Source organism: Canis lupus, chromosome X (assembly GCF_011100685.1).
Source record: "Canis lupus familiaris isolate Mischka breed German Shepherd chromosome X, alternate assembly UU_Cfam_GSD_1.0, whole genome shotgun sequence".
NCBI classification, from domain to species: domain Eukaryota; kingdom Metazoa; phylum Chordata; class Mammalia; order Carnivora; family Canidae; genus Canis; species Canis lupus.
The window spans coordinates 45,124,752-45,146,865 of record NC_049260.1 but is presented as its reverse complement, the minus strand read 5'-3'; the positions used below and the strand labels follow the sequence as shown (position 1 = coordinate 45,146,865).

Below are 22,114 nucleotides of genomic sequence, written 5' to 3'. Positions count from 1 at the left end.
GGGAGGGAGGGCAAAGCCAGGGTGCACACCCCACAGCTCCCTGCAGTCTTGGACTCGGGAGAAAATCTTCCGAAGCTGAAATTTAACTCCCTCCAATGGCCGCCATTGCAACAGGGAGCGTTACAAGCGATTTTCATGTGCTGGGCGTTGTGCTGGCTTTTGTCTCCCCAGGGAATGCAGAATGGGTCTAGTGGGGGAACCGGGCAGGACGGATTAGAGCACTGGACTGTGGTAGGGGCCTGGTGTGGGACAGGTCTCTGTGGTTGACTATCGGTAATAGATCAGAAGGAGAGCAGGAGCTTTGGTTCTCTTAGGGAAGGGGGCCATCTCCCAGGAGGCCCGAGGACACTGAGAGAGTGAGATCATGTCCGCCGAGTTCATCACCATCCTGTCGCCCCTGAAATATGTTCCCTAGGAAAATACTTTGGCGTGTGCAGCTATGGGTCTCAACCACAGCCTTGCATTTATTTATTCATTCTCTTATTCATTCATTAATTCCCTCCAAGTTAGGTGTCAGGTAATAGTATGGATATTAGGAATACAATCCTCTGGAAATAGAAAAAAAAAAAACACAAGAAAACCTTGGTCTCATAGAGCTTACGTTCTGTTGGGATCATACAGCACAAAAATATAAGAAGTTGTCAGGCAATTGCTGCGGTTAAATTTAAATCGGAATAATGAAATAGAGGGGTCAATTTCTAGAAACAGGTCAAGGAAGGTCTTTCAAAGCATGTGATCCCTGAGCGGACACCTAGAGGAGATGAATATCTGCAAGAAAAGTATCCCAGACAGAGGTAGGAGCCAGTGGAAAAGTGCAGGAGTGGACATTAGTCCAGGCTGTATGAAGTACAGTGAGGAGGCCGGTGCGGCTGGCTGAGCACGGTTGAGGGAGAGAGGTGATGGGGCCAGATCCTGTAGCACCTTCAGGGTCATGGTGAGGGCTTTGACTTTAACTGTTTGAGTCATGGAGGTTTGGGTTTTGGTTTTTTTTGTATGTTGGTTGGTTTGAGGGTTTTTTGTTGTTGTTTTTGGTAGAGAACCCCTAGGGTTCTTTCAGAGGCCCAGGCCACCCAGTGTATGGGGAGCAGCTCCTTGCTTGTCCAGTGGAGAACCTTTCTTCTACTCCTATGCAGCTGAACATGCCTTCCTTGGACAATTCCATAGACTCGTGAGCATCTCCGCAACAGTTCCCCATGAGCATCCATGTCAAAGGATAATAACCTCAGGAGAGGCCAGGCAAGGGCCCCCTGGCATGAGTGAGACCCTACCCAGGTGGGTAGCAACGGAGACAAAGTTACAAGCACAGAGATGACAGAAAGGAAGAACATTAGGTGAGACCAGGACAGAGAGACTCTCTGGCAGCACACTGGCCCCACTGAATTTGTACCCACCTATGGGCCCTCAGCTCTGCTGTTGGATAATGTGCCTGTCTCTCCAGAGCAGAAGATGCCCCTGAGGTAATAACTCAGCTGCCTGTGGCCTGGCCTCAGTTGCATTGCCTTGACCTACATCAGGACCCTCTGCCCACAGGACAAGGACCTGTTTTTGTTATGGGGAGGCTTACGTTGTACACATGGTTCCCTCACATCCCCTCATGCCCTTGCCTGCCCTCCTGCTGATCTCAGAGCCCCAAAATGCTGCAAGGAGGGAAATGAAGGCAGGAATCCTTAGGTTTGCTTGAGGCTTTAGGCGAATTGATGCACCGAGGTACTTCCCTCAGCTCTCTACCTTTCCACCACCTCCTCCACATTTCATACATCAAGTATTGAGCTGGGGAACAGGGTGTGTGAGTGGGAGAGAAAGAGACCTCCTGAAAGTGAGTTGGTTACAGGATCCTGTGGCCCAGGGCAACCCTATCCATTCCCCCCTTCCTGGTCACCCTCTACCTGGCCTTGCTGTGCTGAGTTCTGCCTGCCTCCTTCAGAGAGCTTAAGTCATCCAGTTTCTTCCTCCTCACGAGCTGAGATTGCCCTTCCTCCCTGAGCCTCAGCCTCTTCACCTGCAAATGATGATCTTCTACTTGGGGACCGGGCAGATTAACTGAGTTAATACATATATACGTAGGTTTGTCACAGGGTTTTGCCCCTAGGAGGGATGGGGGTAATGTTAGCAGGTATTCCTTTTATATGACTGAGGAAAGGCCCTCCCTGAGCATGGGGAGCCTAAGCTTTCATCCCTGTGGTAGCAGGGCGGGCATGGGAGAAAGCACAGCAAATGTGAAGTCCCTGACCTAGTGCTAAGCCCTGTGAGAGTGAGGTCCATCCTGCCTTCCTCTCAAAAACATTCTCGGATGCAGATACGTGAACTACCTCAGACACCCAACCCTCTGGACAAAGACCCCCTTCCCTCAAGTAGTTCAGAGACCTCATATCCTGGGATAGAGACCCACAAGTCGTTCAGAGACCTCTCGTCCCAGACACTAACCACAAACAGCTCAAAAATGTCACACCTGACAACATAGACCCAACTGGCTAAGAGATTTCCTTTAGGAAATAGCTCCCCTTCAGCTCAGAGGCCTCACAGAGCTGCCGGCTGCACTCTGTGACCTAGAGGCACAGCTCTTCAGCTCAGGGCTGCCATGTGGGCAGTGACAGTGAATCTCTGTTCCGTCCACCCTGTGGGGGAGAGGCCTGGTGTCTTGCAGCCCTCCAGCTGTCTGAAGTCAGCAGCATGTCATTGTCATTGGGAAATCAGGTTCACCGCAGGGATGGGGATTTCTCTGGGACTGAAGAGTTCTGAGAGTGACCTCTCAAGTCTAGATCCTGGGGATGACTGTTACCTGACCCACCCGGGTCACCTGTGTTCATAGTAACTTCTGCATCCTGCCCCTCGGGGTTAGGGTGAATCCTATATCCACAAAAGGAGACCCATGGATCCTGTCATCTCTGCCATCTCTTAGCACCCACTGTAGGATACAGTTATCCTGGAGAGTGGAGAGGCCTCCCCTTCTCACTGCCCCTGGCAACCCCCTTAAATCCCTCTGAACATCCCTGTCTTTTCACCCAAACCACCTTTTCTGGTGGCAGCTGCTACACCCCTTCTCTCTGCAGAAATCTCCCTGTTCCCCTTGTCAGCCACCAGGCATCCCCTTCCACCCCAGGGGCCTCTTTAGCTCCCCTCCCCGGCCCTAATCACAGGGCCTCAAGTGCACCCTGTCTCTCCCCCTTTTGTCCTGTCAACCAGCACCCCAGCTCTGGCTCAGAGCAGCCACTCAGGGCCTTTTCTGTTCCCTGCAAGTGCACAACATTGGCAGGATAGAAGTCTTTCCTGCTACAATGCAGGGGTCTGTCATAAGGTCCCTGTTAAGGAGGAACTGGACATTCTCCAGGATGCAGGTGAAATGCTAGCCCCACGTTGGGAGTCCGGGGCAATTCCCCTGGGCTGAGGGTAAAGGGAAGGTATTCTGAGAGAAGGAGCTGCAGTAAGTGTCCCATCAGGATATGGGATGACGCTCTGCAGGGCTGGGTCTGTGAGCACGGAGAAGGGACCCTGGGAGGCCCTGGGGCAGCATGATCACATTAGTGTTCCAGTGGCTGTCATTATGGGCTTTAGCCTCTGGCCAGCTGTGCCCTAAGGTAGCAGGACAACCCGAGTCTGTTACCTGCTTTGTCTGGGCCTGAGTGTCTTCATCGGTGTGACATGGTTTTCTTCTAAGGGGGGCCTAATGAGGATTAAGTGAGCTGGCACCTAGGAAGTTCTCGGGACCCTGTAAAATAGATCAGTGATCCCCTAACACTCAGAACCAGGTGCACAGGGTGCTTCTGACTCCTAGAGTGATCTCACTAAACCCTGTACTGGTGGGCAAGCATTTTCAGCCCTGTTGCCTGGACAGGGGACCACTACTGCAGAATGGCTCGAACTGGTCCTCCAGTCCCTCACTACGAATGCCTGCCCATAGAGCACAGCGCTTGATCATGTGAGCGCAGAGACTGGGCTTGGGGCTCCTTTCCTCTGTGCCCTGCAAGAGCCAGAGCTGGCAGTCTTCAGATGGACCACCAGAGCCACCCTGCATTCTTGCCTGCTTCATCCCACCCCCAGCCACCTTCCCCTCTGCCACCTCCCCCTCTGCCACCTCCCGTGTTATTCAAATGTGCAGGAGATGGTGTGGCAAAAATCGGACTGGAGTGGCCCCATGGGGATGTCCTAGAATGGGTGTCTGCCCATGCTGGGCTTGGGGCCTGGGGTGTGAGACGGCATCATCCTCACCTCTGTCAGTGGTTGGGGCTAATCACCCTGGGGCAGGGTGGACTTATTGTCCCTCCATACACAGTATTTGTATTGTTACATAATAAACACACCCTCCCCTGTGGTACATCCTGTAGTGTTTGTGGTCCATCTCTGCACCAGCGTGCTAGGTCTCACAGGCCACAGTTTCATCTTCACACCTCATCCCTGGTCCACCCCTAGGAGGTGACACCACAGAGGGGCTATTTCTCACTTAAGTCCTGTGGATCATTCTGGTGGTTCTGATGCTCATGTGAAACTTCAAGATCACCTGGTGGTCTTATTCAGGCATGATTGCTGTGCCCCACCCCCCAGAGTTTCTGATCCAGTATATCTGGGTTGGGGCCCAGGAATTTTCATTTCTAAGCAGGCGCACCCTCCCTCCCAAATGACGGAGTGAACTCTGATTCCCATCTCTCTCCACCTCATTACTAGTGAACCAGTCCTTTCCTGTCTCTCACCCTCCTCACCCCACCACACCCCTAGATAACAGTCTTATCCGTAGGCCCTAAAGATCTTGATGGGGTCACATTTGTAAGTGTCTAGTACCCTGCCTCAGAGCTCCTGCCCCAGAAAGATGTGAGGATGCTAGTCAATACACTTTTCTTCCCCTGGACCAGTTAGGGATGGCATCGTGGCAGCGTGTATCCACCTGAAAGAAACCTTGCAATGCTAGGCTCATGAGGACAAGGACTTTTTCTTTTCAATATCCTTAGTCTCTGTAGTGCCTAGCACTACATAGTATAATGGGCACTGACTGGGATTAGTGAATGACTGCTCTTTGACCCAGCAATTCCCTTTAAAAGAATGTATAATCATCACCCACATGATCAGAGCTGTATATTCAAGGAAGGTAGTAGGTTTCAATCAGGAGAAACCTCTAAGTGTCCATTCATAGTCAGTGATTGTTGGATGGTAGCTAAGAGATGAAGGGTTCATGTGTTACCATGGAGGGCCCACTGGCTATGGAACTGAATGAAGGGACCAGTTTACACTGATCAGAGGGATCTTTTCAGGATATGCCAATAATGGGGGAGAGAACAAATGGGAGACACTCATAATGGGACCTGGGGTGAGTGTGTGTGTGTGTGTGTGTGTGTGCACGCACACACACGTGCACACACCCACACATATGGTTTAAATATAGAGAAATATATTTGAAAGAAACACCCTGAAGTAACTCTAGGGGTAGGCCCAGGCAGGCACTGATGTATTGATGGAATCTTTTACACTTGGCCCATATTCACATGTTATTTGAGGGACTCTTTTCTCTTAAGATTTTATTTATTTATTCATGAGAGACACAGAGGCAGAGGCATAGGCAGAGGGAAAAGCAGGGTCTCCATGGGGAGCCAGATGCAGGACTTTATCCCAGGACCCCAAGATCGTGACCTGAGCCAAAAGCAGACGCTGAACCACTAAGCCACTCAGGCGCCCTGAGGAACTTTTTATAAAGCAAAGTCATGTGATGAAATCAATACCTGCTCCACAGAGCATTTGTTTGTGAGGGCGTCTGAAGGGTGTCCAGGAACAGAGTTCTCAAACTTACATGTACTGGGACGATGTAGCAAATGTACATAAGAGAACCCAGCTCATCTCAAGGTGTGGAAGAGCAGCCCTTGGGTATGATACATTCCCTGTCGATCAGCCTCTGGAGTGGGTACTAATCGCGCCCCCATCTGAGGGTGCATCCACAGTGCAGCTACCACCCACTATCCTTGCAGGAATGAGATCCCTGTAGGGCCAACGGTTGTGATTTTCCCAATGTAGCCAGAAATCTGAGTACTTGTCATCTCCTGTTGTTGTAAATGATAGAAATAAATTAAATTCACAAAATCGTAGTTCAGCTAGCTCTGTATAAGTCATACAGAACAATGTGTCTGGGAGTGAGATTGGTTCTGAGGCCTCTGTTCCAAGACAGATTTTCCTGAAACCCTTCTGGATCCCTTTCAGAACACAGCAAGAGGTTGGGAAATGCTATTAAAATGATAAATGTATGTACCAATGCATCCCAATTCTTTTTCTCCTTTGTTCTTAAGTCCTGGATCTGTACTCTGATCCCCACTGTCTGGAGGGCATCATCGCTTGCTCTCTAACCCCTTCATCTTCTTGATGTGTTTTCCCAGTAGTCACTGCCCCCAGCAGCCCATTCTGATTGCTTCGCTGAGTTTTCAGTCCCAGCAGAGCCCCTTCTGGAATGGACCACTCCATGCCCTACCCTTATCCCTGGCAGTGGCCTGGAACTTGGTTTCTGGTGTTCTGAGTGTCAGCCCCAGCTTGTTCTCTTCATATCAGCTGTGTGACTGGGGATCTTCCCTCACTCTCTCTGTGCCTCAGTCTTCTCCACCATGAAATAGTGCCAGTCCTCATAGGTTGTAGTGAAAAGCAAATGAGATGGTCCCAGCAAGGGTTTTCACAGGGCCCAACACAGAATAACAGAAGATAAACACTAGCCCGTATTATTATTGTTTTTGTCATTATTATCGATTCCAGATTTAACTCCGTTTAATAGTCATAACATACTTGAGAGATGGTTATTATTATTAAAAACTGTTGTACAGGTGAGTAACTGATATACTATGTATCAGCTAACTGTCTCACTCAAGCTCACCAGAGACAGGAGAAGAGATGCCAACACTCACTCCCAGGTATGTCTGACCCCGGAGCTCCTGTCCATCACCCCTGGTTGTGCCTTTTTTAATAGCAGTGTCTGTGACAGCAGTAGCTGCTGTCATCATAAAGATAGCCAAAGCCAAGCAAAGACCCTGAAACAAATATGGTCCCCACAATATAATGTGGAAAGACTAGATATCCAGAGTACTCTCAACCTCAGTCAGTCACTCCTCCCTGTACATGCCCCATGGGCTGTAGAATTCATCCTGTGGGTCTTGTTGTCCAGAAGCCTCTTAGCTACTTGCAGAATCATGTCCAAGGCTGATCTAAGCAACACCCACCTCTCCCTGCAATGCCACGTGGGACATGCTGAGGTCCCATGTTCTAGAGACCCTGCTCCTGGATCCAGTTGAACCTTTACAACCTCCTTCCTGGCACTCTTCCCCTCGAGTGGGTGCAAAGCCCATATTCACTCCTGATTCTGTTGATAGAGCAGTGAATGAGGAGACTTATGTACCAAAGGGTTAGACAACTTGCCCAGGGTCCCCCTGCTAGTCCACAGCAAAGCCTGGATTCACACACTGTACTTTGTGACTCTAGGTATACAGACCTAAACAGCACTCCCTTCTGTCTCTAGTAGCAGATGCTCTTTAATGGTGCATACATGCCACATGCTTTATTACACAAAATTGTCTAACATCCTCATTATCATAAATAGTGGTAATTGTTAGGATAGCAACACCTTTACATTGATAGAACTTTGGGAGTTTCCTTGAACCTCTTCATCACAGGACACGTGTGTACATGTCATTTGAGAAAGACAATTGATCTTTTTAAAAAATATTTTATTTAAAAAAGTGTTATTTAAATTCAATTTGCCAACATATAGTAAGTATAACACCCAGCACTCATCCTGTCAAGTGCCTTCCTTAGTGCCTGTCACCCATTTACCCCATCCCCCACCCTCTTTTACTTTTTAAGATTTTTTTTGTATATTTTTTTATTGGAGTTCGATTTGCCAACATATAGTATAACACCCAGTACTCATCCCGTCAAGTGCCCCCCTCAGTGCTGGTCACCCAGTCACCCCATCGCCCCACCCACCTCCCGTTCCACTACCCCTTGTTCGTTTCCCAGAGTTAGGTCTTTTTAAGACTTTATTTATTTATTCATGAGAGACACACAGAGAGAGGCAGAGGGAGAAGCAGACTCCCTGAGGGGAGCCTGGTGCAGGACTTGATCCCAGGACCCCGGGATCACGACCTGAACCAAAGGCAGACACTCAATCACTGAGCCACCCAGGTGCCCTGATAGCTGATCCTCTTAACGTAGAATTCAAGGATTAATTCAAGACTGACTTAGGATTTGTGTCTGGCCATGATGGAGAAACAGGTATGGACTTATCCTCCCACTCTAAATAATTTTTAAAAATTGGAACAGATGATTCTTAGACATGGTAAAACAGGCAGTTCAGGACACTGATACCTGAGAGAAGGGGGGAAATGAAGTAAGTAGTATAATATCCCCCATCTTACTGCCTGAAGAGGGTTTTCAGGCCTCAGCCCAGGGAGAGGAAACCCAAACAGAGGCCCATGGCCTCCCAGAGTTGAGGAAACAGTTGAGAATTCAGGGAGGCTAAGGCAAGTAAAATTCCTTGAGTAGAGGACCAGCAAAAAGAGAGCTGCTTGGAGGGCAGAGAACTGGAGAGAGAGAGAGAGAGAGAGAGAGAGAGAGAGAGAGAGCATGTACTCTGGAGATCTGCATAGGATTCCCCTGGAATCTCCAGCTGAATTCTGATCAGTGCATATGTATGAAGAAATTACCCAAGTCATGGAAAAGTACCACCGAAAAAGAATGGGTGGAATAACCCCAGAGTTCACAGAGGGATGGAAATAGTTCACCTTCTCACCTACCAGAGTAAGAAAATCCCCAAATATGCAGGGTATGGGGTAGATCTTTCAGTCAGTTATTTTCTCAGTACTCAATAAATTTTATCCTGGACTAAAGACTGTTCTGATTACATCTAATAATGCTAGAAAGCAAGCCTCAAAAGGATAAAAGTTACATGTTTCCATGTAACTTAACTGCATCCCAGCACATTCGAAATTGCTTAAAGGAATTATTACTATTATAAAAACCAGAACCCAACAGGTAAAATTCACAATGTCTGGCATCCAATAAAAACTATTAGGCAGGGGTACCTGGGTGGCTCAGTTGCTTAAGCATCCCACTCTTGATTTCAGCTCAGGTCATGATCTCATGAGGAGCCCCACCTCAGGCTCTGCACTCAGCAAGGAATCTACTTGAGATTCCCTCCCTCTCCTTCTGCCCCTCCCCTCCTCTCTAAAATAAATAAGTAAATCCTTTAAAAAAAACTATCAGGCATGCACAGAAGAAGAAAATGCAACCAATAATGAGGATACAAATCAATCAATAGAAGTAGATCCAGAAATAACACAGGTGATAAAGTGAATAGACATGGACATTAATACAGCTATTATAAATGTATTCTTTGTGTTGAAAAAGATAAAGGAAAGAGTGAGTATGTTAATAGGAGACATAAAGTTATTTTTAAGGGATTCAAATTGAACTGCTAGAGATAAAAAATATATGGCCTGAGATGAAAATTACATTGTATGAGGTTAACAGCAGATTAGACATTTCAGAAGAAAAGATTAGTGAACTTGAAGACATAATGGGATTTAAAAAAAAAAACTTCCAAAATGAAGCACACATAGGAAAAAAAAAAAGCTTTGTTAAAAATGAATGGAGCAATAATGAGCTATAGGACAGCTTCCAATTGCTTAATATACATATTATTGGAGTTGCCAAAGGGAGGTGGACAGAAAAAATGCTTTTAGAAATACTAGCTGAAAAATTTCCAAATTTAATGCAAACCAGAAACCTACACCCAAAAAGCTCAATGAATCTGGAGTGCAAGAAATATACAGAAAACGACACCAAATTACATTATAATCAAAATGATTAAAAGCTGTAAAGAAGAAAAAATCTTAAAAGATGACAGTGGGGAAAAAGAGATTCATTATGTTTCAAAGGTAAAATATAACAGCACATTTCTCTTCAGAAACAATGGGAACCAGAAAACAGTGGAGCAACATCATTAATGTAGGGAAAGAAAAAAATTGTCAAAATAAAATTGAAAACAGAGAAAATAATTTTCAAGAATGAAGACCAAATAATGACTTTTTTAGAGATACAGACTCAATTCATCAGCAAATATGCAGGGTTAAAAAAAAGGTTCTAGGGATGCCTGGGTGGCTCAGTTGGTTAAGTGTCTGACTCTTGATTTCAGCTCAGGTCATGATCTCAGAGTTGTGAGATGGAGCCTCACGTTGGACTCCACATTAGGCGGGGAGCCTGATTAAGATTCTTTCTCTCCCTCTGCCTCTCCCCCATCCCACTCATGCTCTCTCTCAAAAAAAAAAAAAAAAGGTTTTAAAAATCCTTCAGATAGAATGAAAATTATGCCAGATGGAAATTAGGACTTGCACAAAGAAATAGCATCAGAAATGATAAATATGTGATAAATATAAACCATCCATTTCTTAATTTTAAAAATAACTTTAAAAATTGACAGTTTAGGGCAAAAATAATATATCGGGGAGTTATAAGTAAAAGCAAAATATATGCCAACAAAAGCAAAAAAAAAAGCCTAGAAGAAATAAAATAGAATTATATAGTTGTAAAATTCTTATACTCTATTCAAAGTGGTATAATATTACTTTAGAGTATATTATGATAAATTGTAATATATATTATAAACCCTGAATTGACTACTAAAAAGTAAGAGTATAGCAAATAACCCAACAAATCAACAAAGAGGTAAAATGGAGTAAAAAACCACTACATTAATCTAAAACAAAGCATAAAAAGAGGATACTGGGAGCCTGGGTGGTTCAGTGTCAGCCTTCTGCTCAGATCATGATCCCAGAGTCGTGGAATGAAGCCCTACATCAGGTTTCCTGCTCAGTGGGGAACCTGCTTCTCCCCCTCCCTGTCTGCCTCTTCCCCCCACCCCCACCGTGTCAAATAAATAAATAAATAAATAAATAAATAAATAAATAAATAAATAAATAAAATCTTTAAAAAAAAAGAGGATACTGGGAATGAAGAACAGATGGGACAAATAGAAAACAAATAACAATATGGAATGTCTAAACCCAGACATACCAATAATCATATTAAATGTGAAGAGTTTAAATGACTCTATTAAAAAACAATGATGGGACACCTGGGTGACTCAGTGGTTGAGCGTCTGCCTTCAGTCAGGTTGTGATCCTGGGGTCTGGGAATCGAGTCCCGCATTGGGCTCCCTGTAGGGAGCCTGCTTATCCCTCTGCCTATGTCTCTTCCTCTCTCTGTGTGTCTCTCATGAATAAATAAATAAAGTCTTCAAAAAAAACAATGATTGTAGGATTACATAAAAGAGCAATATTCAATTGTATGCTGCCTGAAAGAAACCCAATTTGAATGCAAAGATACAAATAAGTTAAAAGTAAAAGGACAGGCCACTCAGGGGATTCCACTTCCAGAAAGGCAACATAAGTTCTGCGGACTAGTAAAAATTATTGTTTTACAATCAAAACATTTAAAGTCTCCAGAAATTGTCCTAAGGGAATACAACAAATAAGGAAATATTTATTCAAGAAAATCTATTAAATCTCACAGTGAGAGTCTGTGGCACTTGAGCCATGACCCACTCCATCCTCCACCCCCCAATTCAGGTAGATGGAAGATCCACTTTGGGAAGATGTGGCCAAAAAAAAAAAAAGGGAACTCTTTCTCTATTCAGCTCCCAATCAAGGGATATAATATCTCACTGGAAAAGGCCTGATACCAACATTTCTCATCCACTGCCACTCTGTTGCAGAGGCCAAATTCCTAGTGAAAGTGTCTGAAAGGTCTGGTATTCCCTTCCTCCATCTAGCCTCCACTCCTAGGGTAGAAACCTTACCCCAGGCACAGCAGGCCAAAAATACTAGAGCCTCTATAGCCTTTGCCCCAGCTCACTCATGAGAAGAGGTTTCAGCTGGGAAAAGCAGAAGTTATGATCCTCACTCAGTGCCTGGAGCCGTGGCTCAGAGATTTTGCCCAAGAAGAGAGGCAGTTCATAAGGGAGAACTCCAGCTTATCCTCAAAGAAACTGATTTTATTTGAAACAGGATCTGTAGAAGTTCAAACTTAAGTATACTCTCAAAAACAATGGACATCCTGCTGATAAGCATTTAAGAAAAAGCTGGTGGCTCTCTGAGAGCAACAAGCTAAAGTGACTAGAGGCTCTAGTCAGGGCAGTTAGAGTGGGCTCTAAATCCAATGACAGTTGTCCTTACAAAATAAAGGTGGAGGGAGATTTGAGACAAGGAGATGAAGGCAATGTGAATACAGAGGCAGAGATTGAAGTAATGCATCTAGTAGCCAAGGAATGGCAAGTATTACTGGAAGCCACCAGAAGCTGGTGAAAAGAGGCATGGAACAGATTATCCTTCAGAGTCTCTACAAGGAACCAACCCTGCCTATACCTTGACTTCAGACTTCTGCCCTCCAGAATTTGACAGAATAAATTTCTATTGTTTTAAGCTATAGAATTTGTGGTGATTTATTATGGCAGCCTTAGGGAATGAATACAACCATATTGCGGACCACAAAACAAAGTTCCATAAGCTTAAAAGATTGAAATCATACAAAATATTTTCTCTCAACACGATAGAATTAAATTGAAGATAAATTTTTGAAAGATATTTGGGAAATATGTAAATATTTTGAAGCAAAATAACACTTCTAAATATTGTGTCAAGGAAGAAATAAAAAGGGGTGACAGAAAAAAATTCTCCGGCTTGATTGAGATATGATTGACAAATGGAATTGTAGGGAGATGGGTGGGAGGATGGGTGAAATAGGTGAAAGGGATTAAGAGCGCACTCATTGTGATGAGCACTGAATAATGTATAGAATCATTGAATCATTATATTGTACACCTGAAACTATTATAACACTGTTAATTGTACTTGAATTAAAAGTAAGTAAAATTTTAAAAAAGAAAAAAATAGTGTACAACATGATGATTTGATATGTTTGCATTGTGAAGATATTCCCACCATCATGTCCATTGCCTCACATATTAACCTGTTTGATTTTTGGTGGTTTCTTTTTTTCTTTCTTTTTTTTTTTTAGAACATTTAAGTTTCACTCTCTTAGCAAATTTCAACTATATAGCACAGCATTAGTGACTATAGTAGTCCCCATGTTATACATTATATCCTCAGACCTTATTCATCCTATAACTGAAAGTTTGTACCCTTTTACCAGCTTCTCCTTATTTTCCCCACCTCTCAGCCCCTGGCGACCACCATTCTACTTTCTATTTCTATAACTTCAACTTTTTAAAAAATAGATTCCACATATAAGTGATATCATGCATAATGCTCTTCAAGTTCATCCATGTTGTTGCAGATGGCAAGATTTCCTTCTTTTTAAAGTAGGTTTCTTTTATTTTTAAAGATTTGTGCATCCATTTTTAGAGAAGGGGGAGGGGCAGAGGGAGAGGAAGAGAAAGTCTCAAGCAGACTCTGGGCTGAGCATGGAGCCTGACATGGGACTCCATCCCACGACTGGGAGATCATGATCTGGGCCAAAACCAAGAGTGGGACGTTCAACTGACTGCTCATACCACCCAGGTGCCCCAAGATTTCCTTCTCTTTTCAAGTTAAATAGTATTCTTCTGTGTGTGTGTGTATGCATATATATGCACATATATAAATATATATAACTTTTGTGTATATGTATGTGTATACATGTATATATGTAATATATATACATATATAATGCACACACAAGCCACATTTTCTTTACTCATTCATCTGTTGACGGACACAGGTTGTTTCCATGCTTTGTCTATTGTGAATAATGCTGTATATATGTAATAAAGAACTTGTATCCAAAATATGTAAAGAATTCTGAAAACTCAATAATAGGAAGTTAACTCAATTTTTTTAAATAGGCAAAAGATCTGAATAGACGCTTCATTAAAGAAAATATACAGATGACAAACCTGCATGTGAAAAAAATGCTCATCATCATTAGTCATTAGGGAAATGCCAATCAAGACCACGATTAAGTACTACTACGCACTTATTAAAATGACTAAAATGTGAAAGACTGAGGATAGCAAGTTTTGGCAAGGATATGGAGGAACTGGAAGTCTCATACACTGCCGATGGGAATGAAATAGTACAACTATTTTGGAAAACAGTTTAACTGTTTCTTACAAAAATGGGATGCCTGGGTGGCTCAGCGGTTGAGCATCTGCCTTCCACTCAGGACATGATCCCGGGGTCCTGGGATCAAGTCCTGCATTGGGCTTCCCGCAGGGAGCCTGCTTCCCCCTCTGCCTATGTCTCTGCCTCTCTCTGTGTGTCTCTCATAAATAAATAAAGAAAATATTTTAAAAATTAAACCTACATCTACTATGCAATTCAGCCTACTCATTCTTATGTATTTACCCAGGAGAAATGAAAGCATATGTCCATTCAAAGCTGTGTGCACCAATCTTCACAGCAGCTTTTTAAAAAAAGATTTTATTTATTTATTTGACAGAGAGAGAGAGAACTAGCACAAGCAGGGGGAGCTGCAGCAGGAGAGGGAGAAACAGGCTCCCCACTGAGCAGGGAGACCAACACAGGACTCCATCTCAGGACCCTGGGATAATGACCTGAGCCAAAGGCAGCCGCTTAACTAACTGAGCCACCCAGGTGCCCTCATAGCAACTTTATTTGTAATAGACAAAAACTAGAAACAACCCAAATGTCCATCAACAGGTGCATGGATGAAGAAATTGTGGTGTATAAATACAATGAAATACTACTCAGCACTAAAAGGAATGAATTATTGACACACGCAACCTCAAGGATGAATCTCAAACTATGCTGAGTGAAAGAAGGCGGGCAAAAAAGAAGAAAACATATTGTGTGATTCCATTTATATGGAATCTAGGAAATGCAAATGGATAGGTTAGTAAACTTTAAGATGGATTGGATGTGGGGTATGAAAGAAAGAGGAGTGAAGAAGAACTCTAAAAATGTGGCCTGAACAACCAGAAGGATGAAGTTGCCAACACAATAAGAGAAAGCCTGGAAGAGGAGCCAGTTTTAGGGGCAAGGTCAGGAGTTCATTGTTAGTTGTGTTGAGTTTGAGAATGCCTATTAGACATTCAAGTGGAGATGTTGAGTGGAAAGTTGGATATGAGAGTCTAGAGATCAAAAGAGAACTGGGCTGGTTAAAATTTGGAAGACTGATTCCAAGACTTTCACTCTTAACCACAAATATGTCTCCTAGCCTCCTGCTCTTCCCCTCCAGTCCATCATTCCTGCCACAGTCGGAGGGACCTTTCTAAACTGCAAATTCGTCCATATGATGCCCCCGTTGTAAAAATAAGGGGACAGGGACGCTTGGGTGGCTCAGTGGTTGAGCATCTGCCTTTAGCTCAGGGTGTGATCCCGGGATCCGGGATCGAGTCCTACATTGGGCTCCCTGCGTGGAGCCTGCTTCTCTCTCTGTCTGTATCTCTCATGAATAAGTAAATAAAATCTTAAAAAATAAGTGGACAAAAACAAATGAGGAGAGAAAACAGTCTTTCAGTAGCATTCCAATTCCCTAAGGGATAATGTCTCATTTTTTATTCTGGCACCCTAGGACTTTTGTGACACATCCTTTGCCTTACCAACCGACCCTGCAACCTCAGCTTTCCCCTCCACCTCTAAATGCAGCTCCCTCTGACTCAGCCTTCCCAAAATGCTACCAGTTCCCCGATCTTCACCATGCCCTCCCTCTGCCGGGAAGCTCCCTGTCTCTTTCTGTCTGTCTCTATATATCTTCTTAGAGAGATCCTATATTCTCATCCTTCAAAACTTACCTTCAGCATCTCAAAGTCCATTTATCCATAACTCCACATGTATAGCCCTCATGGAGAGCTTGTTCTGCAACTCTACCTCATTTGTCTGTCTCACCTATGAGGCTGTGATCTTCAGGTTATTTTTCTTTCATTTACAGGCTATATATATACAACTCAAGTTCCCAACAATGCCAGTGGAACCAATTTTTTAAATTGTGGTATGTTTATACAATGGGATGCTACTCAACAATAAGAATGAATTATCTTCAGACAGCAGAGTGGATAAATCTCACAAACATAAGTAAAAGAAACACATACTCCATTAGCTTTACACTTATATAAAGAGCAAAAATAAACCATGCTCTTAGAAGTCAGACTAGTGGCTACCCTAAAGTAGAAAGTGACCGGTTGCGGGGGGCGGGATGTTGAACACAGTTGGGGCTTCTTGAGTACTGGTCATGATCTGTTTCTTGACTTGGATATGTTCACTTTGTGAAAACTTATCAAGTTGCCCATAATTTTTGTGTGCTTTTGTGCGTGTTACCCTTGAATAAAGGCAAAACTAAACTAAGGTGGTTAACCATAAAGACAAGCAAAGAAATTACCAGTTGTACTTCAACAACAGAAAGAAAGGATGAAAGAAGAAAGAAAGAAAGGAAAGAAAGAAAAAGAAAGAAAGAAAGAAAGAAAGAAGAAAGAAAGAAAGAAAGAAAGAAAGAAAGAAAGAAAGAAAGAAAGAAAGAAAGAAAGAAAGAAAGAAAATAAGAAAGAAAATAAGAAAGAAAAAAGAAAAGCAAGGAAATAAATACCATAACATTCAGGATGAGAAGAGAGGGAACCATGACTGACAGAAGTCACCCAGAGGACTTCTAGGGTGCTGACAATGTCTATTTCTTAAACTGCATGGTGGTTATATAATTAGTCTTTAAAAATGAATGTATGTTTTATGTACTTTTCTGTATTATATTTTACCACTAAAGTGTTTTTATAAGTATATACATTCTCAGGATGTATTTGTAAAGCAAATAGCTATATAAATCTTCCCGTCCATGAATCAGAGTATAGAAGAAATATCTAAAATATTATCAATGTAATTTTATATCTGGAGGAAGTAGAAAAACAATAAAGCCCAAATTTAATGAATGAACTAAATGACATAAATGAGCAGAAATAAACAGCATCAATTCTTGATAGAGATCATTTGAATGCCTAGAAAGTAGGCATAGAGTGAAAATAAATCAACATCACAAAAGGCATATGCAAAAGTCCAACAGGTAGTATTTTGCTGAATGGGGAAATCTGAGAGCTTTTCCTCTGCTGTCAGGAAGAAGACAGGGATGTCCATTGTCATCGTTACTCTTTAACATAGTGTTGGAAGTCTTAGCCTTAGCAATGAGACAACAATAAGAAATAAAAGTTATCTAGATTGGCTGAGAAATAGTTGAACTTTCACTATTTGCAGATGACATGATAATCAATACAGAAAACCTCAAAGACTCCACCAAAAAATTGCTAGAATAAATGAATTCAGCAAAGTTGCAGGATGTAAAATCAATGTACAGAAATCTGTTGCATTTCTGTACACTAATAATGAAGTAGGAGGGACGCCTGGGTGGCTCAGCAGTTTAGCACCTGCCTTTGGCCCAGGGAGTGATCCTGGAGTCCCTGGATCAAGTCCCACATCAGGCTCCATGCATGGAGCCTGCTTCTTCCTCTGCCTGTGTCTCTGCCTCTCTCTCTCTCTCTCTCTCTCTCTCTTTGTGCCTCTCATGAATAAATAAATACAATGTTTTAACAATGAAGTAGCGACAAAAATTCCAGGAATCAATCCATTTATAATTGCACCAAAAACAAGATACCTAGGAATAAACCTAACCAAAGAGGTAAAAGATCTGTACTCAAAACTATGGAGCACTTATGAAGAAAATTGGAGAAGACACAAATAAATGGAAAAAATTCCATACACATGGATTCAAAAAACACACCTTGTTAAAATGTGTGTACTAGGGGATCCCTGGGTGGCGCAGCGGTTTGGCGCCTGCCTTTGGCCCAGGGCGCGATCCTGGAGACCCGGGATCGAATCCCACATCGGGCTCCTGGTGCATGGAGCCTGCTTCTCCCTCTGCCTGTGTCTCTGCCTCTCTCTCTCTCTCTGTGACTATCATAAATAAATGAAAATTAAAAAAAAAATGTGTGTACTACTCAGAGCAATTTCCACATTTAATGCTATCCATATCAAAATACCACCAACACTTTTCAGAGACCTAGTACAAACAATCCTGAAATTTGTATGGAACCACAAAAGACCCTAAAGAGCCAAAGTAATCCCGAAAAAGCAAAGCAGGAGGCATCAGGATTCTGGACTTTAAGCTATATTTCAAAGCTGTAGTCATCAGGACTGTGATTCCGGGCAGCTCTTTCAGCCCAGGAACCCAGTCCCTTTGTTTTGATAAAACCACCTTTTTTGAACTGAAGACATCTCAAGAATTCTTTCTTGGCCATCAGCTCTGAGTCCCCCACTTCAACCCATATCAAAAGCAGGAAGAAAAACTACAAGCTAAGGTATTTCATGCACGGGTTTGTAAGGAAGGAGATAACTGTCGCTACTCTCATGACCTCTCTGACAGTCCTTATGGTGTAGTATGCAAGTATTTTCAGTGAGGATACTGTATTTACGGAGACCACTGCAGATATAACATAACAAGTCATTGAAACAGGAAGAAGTGACTGCTGCAGATCTAACTGCAAAATCATCCCTTGCTGCTTCTTCAAGTCTCTCATCGGGAGTTGGACCAGTTGTTGAAATGAATACAGGCAAAGCTGAGTCCAGAAGTTCAAACTTTGCTACTGTCAGCGCAGGTTCAGAACACTGGGTGAATGCCATTGAGTTTATGCCCAGGCAGCCTACTGTGGCTGTACTGCCCCTTCCTTCACTGAAGCACCCCCGCAGGGGTCAGTGATGGAGGAAGAATCAGAGAAAGAACAGACAGCAGTGGAAACAAAGAAGCAGCTTTGCCCCTGTGTTGCAGTGGGAGAGTGCTGGTATGGGGAGAACTGTGTGTATCTCCACGGAGACTCATGTGACACGTGTGGGCTGCAGGTCCTCCATCCGATGGATGCTGCCCAGAGATCACAACATATGAAATCTTGCATTGAGGCCCATGAGAAGGACATGGAGCTCTCATTTGCTGTCCAGAGCAGTAAGGACATGGTGTGTGGGATCTGCATGGAGATCGCCTACGAGAAAGCCAACCCCAGTGAGCGTCGCTTTGGGATTCTCTCTAACTGCAACCACACTTACTATCTCAAGTGTATTAGCAAGTGGAGGAGTGCTAAGCAATTTGAGAGCAAGATTATAAAGTCCTGCCCTGAATGCCGGATCACATCTAACTTTGTCATTTCAAGTGAGTACTAGGTGGAGGAGAAAGAAGAGAAGCAGAAACTCATTCAGAAATACAAGGAGGCAATAAGCATTAAGGCGTGCAGGTATTTTGATGAAGGACTTGGGAGCTGCCCATTTGGAGGGAACTGTTTTTACAAGCATGCATACTCTGATGACTGTAGAGAGGAGCCACAGAGACAGAAAGTGGGAACATCAAGCAGATACCGGGCCCACGAAGGAACCACTTCTGGGAGCTCATTGAGGAAAGAGAGAACAGCAACCCCTCTGACAACGAAGAAGAGGAGGCTGTCACCTTTGAGCTGGGCGAGATGTTGCTTATGCTTTTGGCTGCAGGTAGGGACGACGACCTGACAGACTCTGAAGATGAGTGGAACTTGTTTCACGATAAGCTGGAAGATTTTTATGACTTAGATCTATAGCAGCTTTGCGTGGTGTATGACCTGGTCTGCTGAGCCTCAGAGAGTAGCTGTCCCCTGTGCTGGTGTGGCAGTGCCCGTGTCTCTCCTAGGCAGGCCTATCAACTCCAGGTGCTGTCGTGATTATTTTTTTTAAAAGCTCTTATTTATTTAGTCATGAGAGACACAGAGAGAGATTGAGGCAGAGACACAGGCAGAGGGAGAAGCAGGCTCCATGCAGGGAGCCTGACGTGGGACTTGATCCCGGGTTTCCAGGATCACACCCTGGCCTGCAGGCGGCGCTAAACCACTGAGCCACCCGGGCTCACTGAGCCACACAATAATCCTGTGTCGTGATTATTTTTACCCAGGACCTGTCTTCTCAATCCCTCGCCTTCCCCCATGGAGTGTGTTGTTTTTCTCTGTTTAAAAAAAGTTACAAAAATAAACCTTAAAGCTAGTTGTTTTGTAACATGAATTTAACTGTTAGTTAGCAGCGTAGTTTTGTTGCGTCATCTGTTTTCAACCAGATTCACACAGTTCTAGGGTAGTTTATGGACTCCACACTCAACTTTGAGGTCCCCAGGTTCAAAAGTAACAGCGGCGGTCCTGCTTTGGGGTCCAAGAATAGAGGTGACGGGTGTCGGATCGGAACCTACTACAGACTCACAAGGTGGATACTCGAGGTTTCTGGTGAAATCTGCACATCTGTGTTTTTATCTCTTCCCTACCCCTTAACTCCCACCTGTGCACTTGTTCTGTGGTTTTGGTCTCTTGTTTAATTGCACACAAGTAATACTACTGGGTAACCAGAACCAGGTGCAAATGTGTTGAGTTTTACTGTGTTTAGCACAATGGGAAAATTGGTGAAAGAACACATATAAAGAAGATACAGTGTATCTGTATACAGATATACATTTCATTTCAATGAATACATTTCATTTCAATTTCAATAAATGAAATGCTGATCTGGAAGTGGACTTCCAAGGGCTATAGACTTGGTGTGTGTGAGTGTGAATATAAGTGTGTGATAAGCTTCTTGTCCCTGCATAGATGCTGTGTTCTTAGCCTTAGTGGAAAAACTCAGGTTAGTGGTTTCAGCCTAGTGTGGCAAATAGATTGTAAAGGACAAAACAGTATATTGGTAGCTGTAAATAGAGCAGTACTAGTTCTGTCTATATATATAGAGAAATGGGCTTAGCCACAGAGGTTTAAATTGTCTGGTTGTCCCATATAGTAACAAAAAGCAGGGCTCGGATACACAGTTGTATTTAATGTTTTATGGTCTCCCAGCCTTTCCAGCCCAGGCACTTTTGGACAAATGTTTGTCCTTGTTTGAGGTTTTGTTGTTGGGTTTTTGTGTTTGTTTTTGTGGATATTTGCCTCATTCCATCCCTGAGCTTTGCAGGTTGACAGATGTGATTCCTAACTTAAGTTTAAGGTGTTTCTTGTAGTGGAGTCATTGGTTGGCAGGAGTTAAGTCATGCTTTTCCAGTAAAGGGGGGATGGGGGTCGTTATCCACGAGATGAGCTAAAATTAAGTTGTTAGAAGAATTTCTTGATTGGAAATTTTAGCTTTGAGTTTTATCGCTCTATTTCCTAAAATAACTTGGAAGATGCTCCTCGTTTGTTCATCTTCTGCTTTGATTCCTTGGATCCCACCCATTCTTTCACTTTAAGAAAAAACGAGTAATTGTTGCAGAGGTCTCTGTATTTTGCAGCTGTCCTTTTGTAAGAAGCACTTTTCCCAAATAAAACAATTAAAAAAAACACTGTGATTTGGGAGATCTTGATTCTTGTCTCATGGAGTCAAAGAATGAATCTCGTGGACAACGGAGTGTGAGTAAAGCAATATAAGTTTATTAAGCAAAGATATAGAGAAAGCTCTCAGAAGTGAGAGAGGTCCCAACAGGGTTTCCACAGAGGGCTTGTAGTGGCAGTCTTTTATTGAGAACTGACTGGGAATCTTGTGGCCTTGAGATTTTTGTGCTATCTTGGTTTGAGTTAGGACTGGTGATAACATCTTTATTGGCCTATTTCTTCTTTGTGGTCAGGTTATTCTTTATTGATCACAGATAACTGTCATAAAAAATGCCCCCCACACACACACCTAGGGCAGGGTGGTCTGGCTTGCTCCCTTGTCTCTGGTTTCCTTACACCTCAGCATTTTTGGGATTTCTGTGAGTCTGATTCCATGGCCCCCTACCTTGCCATGTTTGTCCCTAACTCAACTGTATGGTAGTGGCACAAAAACAGACACATAGATGAATGGAACAGAATACAAAACCCAGAAATGGATCCACAGCTATAGGGTCAACTAAGAAAGCAGGAAAGAGTATCCAATGGAAAAAAGACAGTCTCTTCAACAAATGATGTTGGTAAAATCAGGCCACTTTCTTACACCATACACAAAAATAATCTCAAAAATGGATGAAAGAGGTCAGCCCGGGTGGCTCAGTAGTTTAGCACTGCCTTCAGCCCAGGGCCGGATCCTGGAGACCCAGGATTGAGTCCCACGTCAGGCTCCCTTCATGGAACCTGCTTCTCCCTCTGCCTGTGTCTCTGCCTCTC

At 43.5% G+C, this 22,114-nt stretch overlaps 1 pseudogene; it reads left to right on the top strand.

Moving 5' to 3' along the window:
- Window positions 1-15,816: 15,816 nt before the first annotated feature.
- On the top strand, window positions 15,817-19,681 carry LOC119878109 (annotated as a pseudogene).
- Window positions 19,682-22,114: the final 2,433 nt, after the last annotated feature.